Below are 8,803 nucleotides of genomic sequence, written 5' to 3'. Positions count from 1 at the left end.
TGTCCTCGTGTCGCGCGAAACGAGAAAATCGGTGCGAGCGTAGAAATTACTGTCGACGTCGCGCCACCGCCGCCGCACCGGTATAATAATATCCAGTGATCGTGTCTGGCTAGCACACGCCCGATCTACTTTTTGCACGACAGGATCGTTAACGAGAGAGTCACGCGATGCACGCGATCGCAAAGCTTGAATCACGACCGAATCGCGATTGAAACTCTGTTTTGAGCAACTGGCATGCTTTTTCTTTCCTTTCTGGTTCTCCCCTTTTATTCGTCGATTCTTCTCCGTTGTTCCTGAACGAATGTTCTTTCGCCTCCTCGAATAACGACGCGATGCATCGAGCTGCGCAACGAACAATGATTAATTACAAACTGGATCGCGTTGAATGTAAATCGTGATAGCCAGGGGTTTTTTACGCCGCGCGCCGAGGCAAATCCATGGGCGCGGAAGAGATCTATGGTGCCGGATCACGAAACGTTCGCGCGCGCTACACGACGGACGCGCAATCGACACGGTGTATTAGTACTTGTTAATGCGTCGGCCCGCGTCGCTATTTATTGCTACCGTTCGGCTACTACATCGCGTCGAACACACACGTGGGCGTCGTAGGGCCTTCCTTTGATCGGTGGACGTACCAGTTTCATCGTTCCGACTCCTCAGTTTACCGATTCTCGGAACCTTTCTCCCCGCTACTACCGCTCACTCGTTGCACGATAAAAGTGACGATTCGTTAAATTGAAAATAAATACGAGGGATGTCGAGGGTCGAGATTTTGCGTCAAATGAAAGATAAATAGCGTTTCCGTTCTCGAGCGTGACGAACTTGTCGAAGGATACGGACGTAGAAAAGTAGAAGAAGATGGCGAAAATCTCTGGTAGATTAAACACGACGTTGCGCTGCGTTTTGTGGAATGTTGACACCAACCGGATGATCGAGCCTAATGGTCGACAACTTTACTGCGGACCGTTAAAAATTTAATCGTCCCCCTGTTTACGCACACACATACACCGCAACCCTATACCACAACGCCATCCGTATAACGTAACAGTCTTACACTCGTTATACTCTATCCAGATTCTGGATCATTAATACCGGAAGTGGCATCGTTTGCATGAGAACGAAGCAGCCGAGTCTTTAGCTGGAAGGTGCCTCGATTCGATATCCATCCAGCTCTCGCTGTAACGAGGGTGAAACGTTCGAAAAATATCCCAGGTCAGGTGAAAGCGGTTTCCTTGGAAAATTCGAGAAGCGAATCCAAGAAACAGGTCCGAGAAGTAGGCGAGTGCCTGGAGTGTAGGAAGGAAAAAGAAAGAGGAAAGACTGGCTAATTTTGGAAATTGAAGAACGAGGTCTGATAGAATTACGGTAGCAAAGTAGAGGACCGCGAAGCTATCGCAGCCGTGACGCGTCCAAGTGGAATACGAGGCAGTGGAAGAGAGCCGGTATTGAAAAGCTATAAAACAGCGTAATTCGGTCGGAGCCACACAGTCCATTGCAGTTTAGCCGGAAACGCAATTTAAACAAATTGCTGGACCGGCCATGGTGGCGCCACCGTCTCTTTCTCCCTTTTCTGCCGCGCTCGCGTCCATCTCTGCCAGGTGTCTCTATCCGTTCGCATCTATCTCCGTGTCCATCCTTTTCTCGCATCGTGCAGCGACACTGGCCATCCACTGTGAGCCGCCTTGCTCGATTAATCGAAATCGAAACGGGCACGGGCGTGCCTCTCCAATGGACGTTTATCGCCCGTAGGGCAATAATTCGATTTTCGGTTACCACTGGTTTTCCTGCCGCGGCTGTCGGTCGTTGTTCATCCACGACACGACAAACCTGCGATCAGAACCGGCTTTATGGATTTTTGTTTGGCGCCACGCCGCGCTCCGATCGAATTAAAAATTCGGTGACACTGGCATCGCATTCGTCGAGATTTCGATAGTTGCTCGAAGCGAAATTCGGAGAAGACCTGCGTATTTGTATTTTTTTCACTGACGGAAACGAGGGATCGTTAATTTGTTTGTCCGTTCGTTTGTCGACTCATGGATTCACGAATATCGCATTTTTAATATCGTCCACGGTTGTAACCGGATCTTTATGAAACACAATCGACGCGACGCGATGCGACGCGCCAAGCAGTGAAACATATACTTTGAAAACGCTGTATGGCAGCCGACCGTCCACTCTAAACCAAAACGGCTATCCATTGAAAAATGTCGTTCTCGTTCCGACGAAACGTTCCCGAAACGTCGCGTCGGCGTTGTTCCGGCTCACGACAGACTTTCATAAAATCGTTTATCAAGCTTGCTCCGAGGTCGGTTTTACGAGATCCTCCTTAATTCGTGTCGCGCGGCGGTACGCCTGAAGGTCTCGATAGTAGCGGATTCTCTTTGCCCCGATCTCATCGGAGATTTTATTTGAACGGTGCGACATTACTCGTTTTGACAGCGCGTTTAAACGCGATTGTTAACTTTGGTGCGTTTGCGCTGCGTTGATCCGTTTGGCGATCCGCTTTCTCTTCCTTTTTCTTTCCTTTGTTGCGGATACAGGGGAAAAAGCGATTTCTGTCGGGGACTGTACAACCACTGGGTGACAACGTAGTTTCCCATGTTTTATGGTCAGTTCCGTGCGCTGTGGTATCTGATTGCGTCATAAATCGAACGAGAAACGAGGCGAGGCGAGGCGAGGCCGAGGGTTGCATCGCGCGATACACGACCTACGAGATTTCGCTTTGCCGAAATTTAGCGCTCGAGTTCCACTACTTTTTTTTACCAGCCGCGTATATTGTACATGTATGCCTATATATCTTATGCATGTTGCGAAAATTTCATACACAGCGTAACTCTTTCCTGCTTCGTAAAGACACTTTGCGTTTACTTGCGTGTACCCAGTTTTTTTTTTTCGATGGGAGAGATAAAAAAGCAAAGAAGACACTGGTTGCTTTCAGGATCGTTCGAGGATCTTTTTTAATATAGAATGCGTTTCAACCGGAACCAGAATATCGCGGCTAAGTTTTAAAATAGTCGAGGGAGCGTCGGCGTCGGCGTCGGCGTCGGAACACGCCGCGCGTAGCTAACTGCTCCGCGGCGTACTTTTAATCGGTCGAAGGTAAAGCTGGCTGCTCGAGCGGGTAACAGTTGTTCCATTAAAACGATTTGGTACTCGAGTAGCTCGGTGAGTCAGCCGGCTCCGCGGCACGCCGGTTCTTTCGTTCTCGAGAGCCACTCGAAAGTCGAGAGAACCTTGGTTCGTGTAATTAATTTGCCGTGAAATGCTACATTAATTCGTAATGGGCCATGTGTCGTGTATGCTAGGTACCCCGACTCGCTTACAAGCCCGCCGGATACACCGTGCCTATTAATTGTTTCCTGTCCCGCACAAAACATGCTACGAGGATGCTGCCGCGAGTCCAACCCTTTCGTCGTTGGGAAAATCGATATTCGCGGGGGGAAATATCAACCATACCGGTTGACGATGCTTGGAAATCCGCTTGGAAATTAACGCTAACGATCGCTAACATCGTTGACGTTTAAATTATCAACAGATTAGGAAATCAGCAAACGAGAGGGAGGAAAGTTGGAAAGCTTCCTCGTTGGAGTAGGTCGAACGTTGCGTCATTTTTTCTCGGATTTTGATCTCCGTTCCGGACGTTCCGATTCCTCGTTCCCACCGGATCGTGTTCTCACTGCAGAGAATTGCCATGCCGCGCTGGGACGATGTAGCTGTATCAGAAGAGACGCTGCTCGCGAGCCGAACCGGTTAGGATACGGGTCGAAGGTCGCACCAAGTTCGCTTTCGTGGCTCGTTCAAAGTTTCAGAGGAATCCCCGCATCGGATTGGCTTCGTGTTCGAGTGAATCGGGCTGGTCTATCGTTCTTGCGAGTTTACGAGTATTTATTCGGAGCGTGTCGCCCACCGCCACGGCGACTTTGTCACTGTATACCCGGCCGCCGCGTCATTCGATCTTAAAATATTAATTTCGGTTGGTTTATCAAGAGATTCGATGCTCGTCGCGCACGATACTGGAATCTTTCACGTCGTGCTGGTCACACGCGTTGCAATCTTATCGATTCTACGCCGAGTTTCGTTCGCATTTGGTCGTTTGTTCGACAGACATCGCCGACGGTCAAAGATATCGTTGCCGGTATCGTTCTAGAGGAAACGAGCTATTCTTCTACCGGAATCTTTGCGACTTTGCGATTAACAGGACTGGGGATTAGTTTCGATCGTCGTTTGTAAGAGAAACGAGCATCGAAAGAAAAAGAAAGTCGTTAGCATTCGCGCGAACCCACGTAGATCCGCGGTACGTCCGATTACCGATTACCGATTACGTCCGAAATATGGTCGTCCGGGTACGGAATTCGATTTTCAACGGTTAGCCGAATTAATTTTCGGAGGGTTTCGAGGCACGGAGAAATCTCATTTGAGACTTGACGAGGTCCAGTGGTGAACCGGAAGAATTCGATTTTCCTCGCGGCGGAATGATTCGATGTCTCGTTGTAATAGGGCGAAACGCCTGCAGTCGTCTGACGGGACTGAGCAGTCCAATCAGCGACGCAGCAACAAGCCAGTTACGGATAGCCGAGCGTACCAATTACATACGTCGCGTTTCGGGCACAATGGAAATTCGCCAGACTGTTTGAAATTCGAATTACCGTACGGGTATCTTGATGCAGGCGAATCCCGAACGCTATCGGGCTGCGCGCACGCGAACGTTCGCGGTCCTGTGTTCCAACTGCGATTTCCAGATAAATTTTTAATCTCACCCCTCTCAATAGGAAGGGCTAAACGTGTATAGATATTTTTAACGCCTACTGTTAATCGTTACGACGGAATGTTTTGCCAGTCGAACGTTGCAACCCGTTAACCCGTTAATCCGTTAACGGATAATGTTGGCGTTGCTTTTGTTTGGTAAAGAGACAAAGTCAGAGTAGCCGATCTTAAAAGGGGCTAACGGGGGAGAGAGTGACAAGGAAGATTGAACGGCGACGTTCGCGTCCTTTCGATTTTCCGCTCTTGTTTGCCCCGTTACACTGGACGACGGAAACCATCCTTCGAAATTTCTTCGAAGGAACATCGAAGCAAACTTCTCCCCTTTAATCCGTATCTCGCGTTCACGCCTCGATTGCTAGGCTACTCGGCATAGTTATTAAGGGAAACTTTCCCATCCGTTATCTCGTTCTTACTTGGTTCCCTTATCGCTCTCCCTTTCCCTTTTCGAGTCTCTCCTTCTTTGGGAGATGCTACGGTTACGCCAAATCCTATACCATTTTCCCGCTCCTGTCGCCTTGCTGGAAGCGGTGGCGACGTTTCTGCTGCTTCGGTGTCTCCAAACTTTCGAACGTCTCAGACAGACCGTGAAATCTGTCCCGACGAAAATTTCGAATAATTCGTCGCGAACGGTCCCGCAACGTCGGCGTCGGCGTCGGCGTCGGCGTCGGCGTCGGCGTCGGTGTGTTTCACACGTTACGCGCATACACGCGGCGGGTACAGGCCACATCGACAGCTGGAAATCCGTAAATCGTCGAAATAATTTCGGATTCGGAAATTTCCATCGCTCCGAACATTTAAATTTACGAAGCGGAATCGTTTTCTGTTTCGAGTTTCTCTCTCTGTGATTCGCGCATCTCGATTTCATTAACACCTCTTCGTCGCGTGAATCCGTTCGCATACCAAGTCGTCGTCTTTACGATGAGATTATGATTTTTACGCGGCGAAGGTTACGCGTCGCAAGCAAGTAAAAATTTCGCGTCAGCATTTCGATCGAAGCTGTTGAGAGTAATATGCTGTAAAACGTGTCACGATTGTCGCGATAAAATACCCTCCGCGAAACGAGATGGCGCGAGTTTCGACGATGACGATACCGAGTTTCTGGCGCCTGCTAGGAAACAGCCTTGTTTATGTCGGCAATTAACAAGTTGTCGTACGTTTAATGGAAGAGGAAGAGAGAGGGAGCGCGCTCTAACGACCACGATCACGAGGGGCGTACGCAGATACGATTCGCGAAATTTCGACAAAGTCATCGCGACTACAATGGAATTGCCCTTTGGTTCCTTCCTCTATCAGAGGCGTAACGATGAAACTTACGATTTTGGTAGTTTTACTTTTACTAACGAGCTCTCGAATTTATCGCCAGGTGTTGTCGCTAGTTAGCCACGCCTTCGAATTAAACAGATGTAGACAAGGAAAAGGAACGTCCTGGCGTGTCGATTCTCGAAGCAAACGAAAATAATACGGTCGAACGGAAGAGCCTCGAGAAGACTCGGCGGAACGACGCAACTCTCTCGCTTAATTGGAGAGCGCCACCATGTCTATTTCCGTCAGCGTCACGGATCCTCCAGACTTTCCCGGGATCTACTCGTCCGGTCATAAGGTAATTAGACAGACATTGTTGGCGATCTAGTCGAGCATCTCGGAGTCGATGGCTGCTTCTTGGTAGCATTCGCCGGTCTGGAACACTCGAGTGGAACTTGTCTGACTCGCGTGTCGCGATGTCTCGTTTTTTCTCTGTGAAAAACACCAATTGCGTCGAGACATAGCGTCGTGATCGATGTCTTAGCGAGGCACCAAAACCAACCGGAAAATTATTATATAACAGAGCCGCGCGACGTGCTTTTTTTCAGATTTTACGTTAACTTTCGGCTGACTAAAAACTGCGGGGATCGGATTATTATACGAAAGAAGAGAGAAGAAAAAACGAAGACAAACGGGAAATATAATTGCTCGGCGAGTCGCGAGTCGTTCGCTCCCGAACCTTTTTGATACGCTCGCATCGACCTTGATTGCGAATGTGATTTTCTCGGAAAGTAGATTACGGGATTAAGTTCTATCCTGACGGAGGTCCGGATGGGGCGGTGGGTAACGGCAGACCAGCACTTTTGTTAATCGCCGCAACGCGACGCGAAGGGTCGAGCCCTCATCTGCTTTTTGTCACGTTAAAGTTAATGTTGCCCACGAGCCATTTCCATGGCATTTACATTGCATTTTAATCGTCGCGAAGTATTATTATTATTTCAAGAATCCATGTGTTTTCTATTTAATGTGTCACGTATAGAAACGCTTTTCCGTGAAAACCCGTCGCGTCGCGTCGCATCGCGTCGCGTCGCGTTGTGTCTCGAAGATTTAACGACGTCGAGTATTTTTCCCGTGGAGCAACGAGCCTCGAATCAACAACGCGTCCCTTCGACGAGAACGAGGAAGTCGTCCTTCGATTTCCATGACAACGGGACGCGAGCTTGAATGCACGTCGTTTAGGGACGATCGACAGGCCCCTGGCCTCTCCATATTCAATGAGCAAAATTCCCGGCCTCTTCGTCACCACCGGCGATCTATCGTCGACTCCTTAACGTCGATCCTGTGCTCGTCGACTGCCGGCTTTGTCGTCGCGACAATGGCCTCCCAGGATTTCCAACTTCGTTCCTGCTCGACCACGAATTATTACCAGTCGGTCGGACTGATCGATCAGGAATTTAATAACGAGCGAAGGTGCGAGGTACCAAGTTCTTTGCGGGTGTCTATTTCGAGGATAGTGAAAATTGAGCATATACCTATACGTATACGTATACCTATTCACGCTTGTCGTCGCTTAATTCTTCATTTCAAATGCGGTTTCTTTATGTATATTCGATAATTCACGTTTCCGCGTATACAGAGAGATTCGCTCGTTTCCGTAAATTCTTAGCGATCGTTTGTCAACTTGTCGCGTTTTTAGACCAGCGTCGTCGTGATGTTTTTCTTTTCTTTTCGGGCGGAAAAGTATGTCGGTTCGAACCAGGAAACGCGTTTACTCGACGCCTTGCGATAGCATCGAGCTCGTTTAACTCGAAGATATTCCTGGAGGCTGCACGTCGTGGAGGCTAACACGCTGCCGGGAACGCGAGTACAACGCGTAAAACGAAAACACGTGCGATGCTCGATGTTATCGTCCCTTGGCGCCACGCTCGAAACTCTTACCGCTTCTTCTTAACGGATGTCCGCTCGAGGGAAGCGTAATTCGAACCAAGCGTCGCGTTGCTTCGCTTCGAAGGTGCCCTTGTTTGTTGACACTCCGTACGCATTTACCCAACGCTTTACGTTTCGACAGACTTGTCGCCGCGCACAGTTCTTTCTTTCTTCCAATTTCCGTGTTGGTTATCTCGTTAAAAAGCGCTTCGTGAGTTTTAATTAACGTCATCGTCGGCGTCGGTTACATCGACTCGTAGGGACAATGTTTGAAGGCAACATTCGGCTCGTCTAACGTAGCGGTTGGAATTGGTCGATTCGGAATTGTGTGGCAACATCCGCGGGAAGCGGTTTTCCTTCCGGTTGACGGCACGCGTAACGCGTAGGTGCAATGAATCCCGAGTCGACGCGACACGACCAACCGCGCTCCGTGAAACAAACGCGAACCGTCTCGATTCCGATTCCGATTCCGATTCAATGCGGCTCGTTAACACGGCTCTTAATCACGATCGTCGTCCCGGACAATGAGCTCGATCGGGAGAAAAAGCGGTTGGCCGTGGCGGCAAATATAAATCTCAGCTGTCAGAAACAATGCGATGGAATATACGGAACGGAAAGAGGCGCAGCGTCGCCCACGCGACCGTTCGTCGATACTCGCGTTCAACTGTCCCCCCTCCGTCTCGTTTCCACTTAATCCATGTCGCTCAGTTTCTCTCTCTCTCTCTCTCTCTCTCTCTCTCTCTCTGCCCATTTATTTATCTATCGATCTTTATATCCGTGTCTGTATCTTTTCAGTGATTCTTTTCTTATCCTCCAACAATGTGGAGAGAGAGAGAGAGAGAGAGAGAGAGAGAGAGAGAGAGAGAGAGAG

This window comes from Hylaeus anthracinus, unplaced genomic scaffold (genome assembly GCF_026225885.1).
Source record: "Hylaeus anthracinus isolate JK02 unplaced genomic scaffold, UHH_iyHylAnth1.0_haploid 5, whole genome shotgun sequence".
Taxonomy (NCBI): Eukaryota; Metazoa; Arthropoda; class Insecta; order Hymenoptera; family Colletidae; genus Hylaeus; species Hylaeus anthracinus.
The sequence above is the reverse complement of the archived record's forward strand: the minus strand, read 5'-3'. Positions refer to the sequence as shown.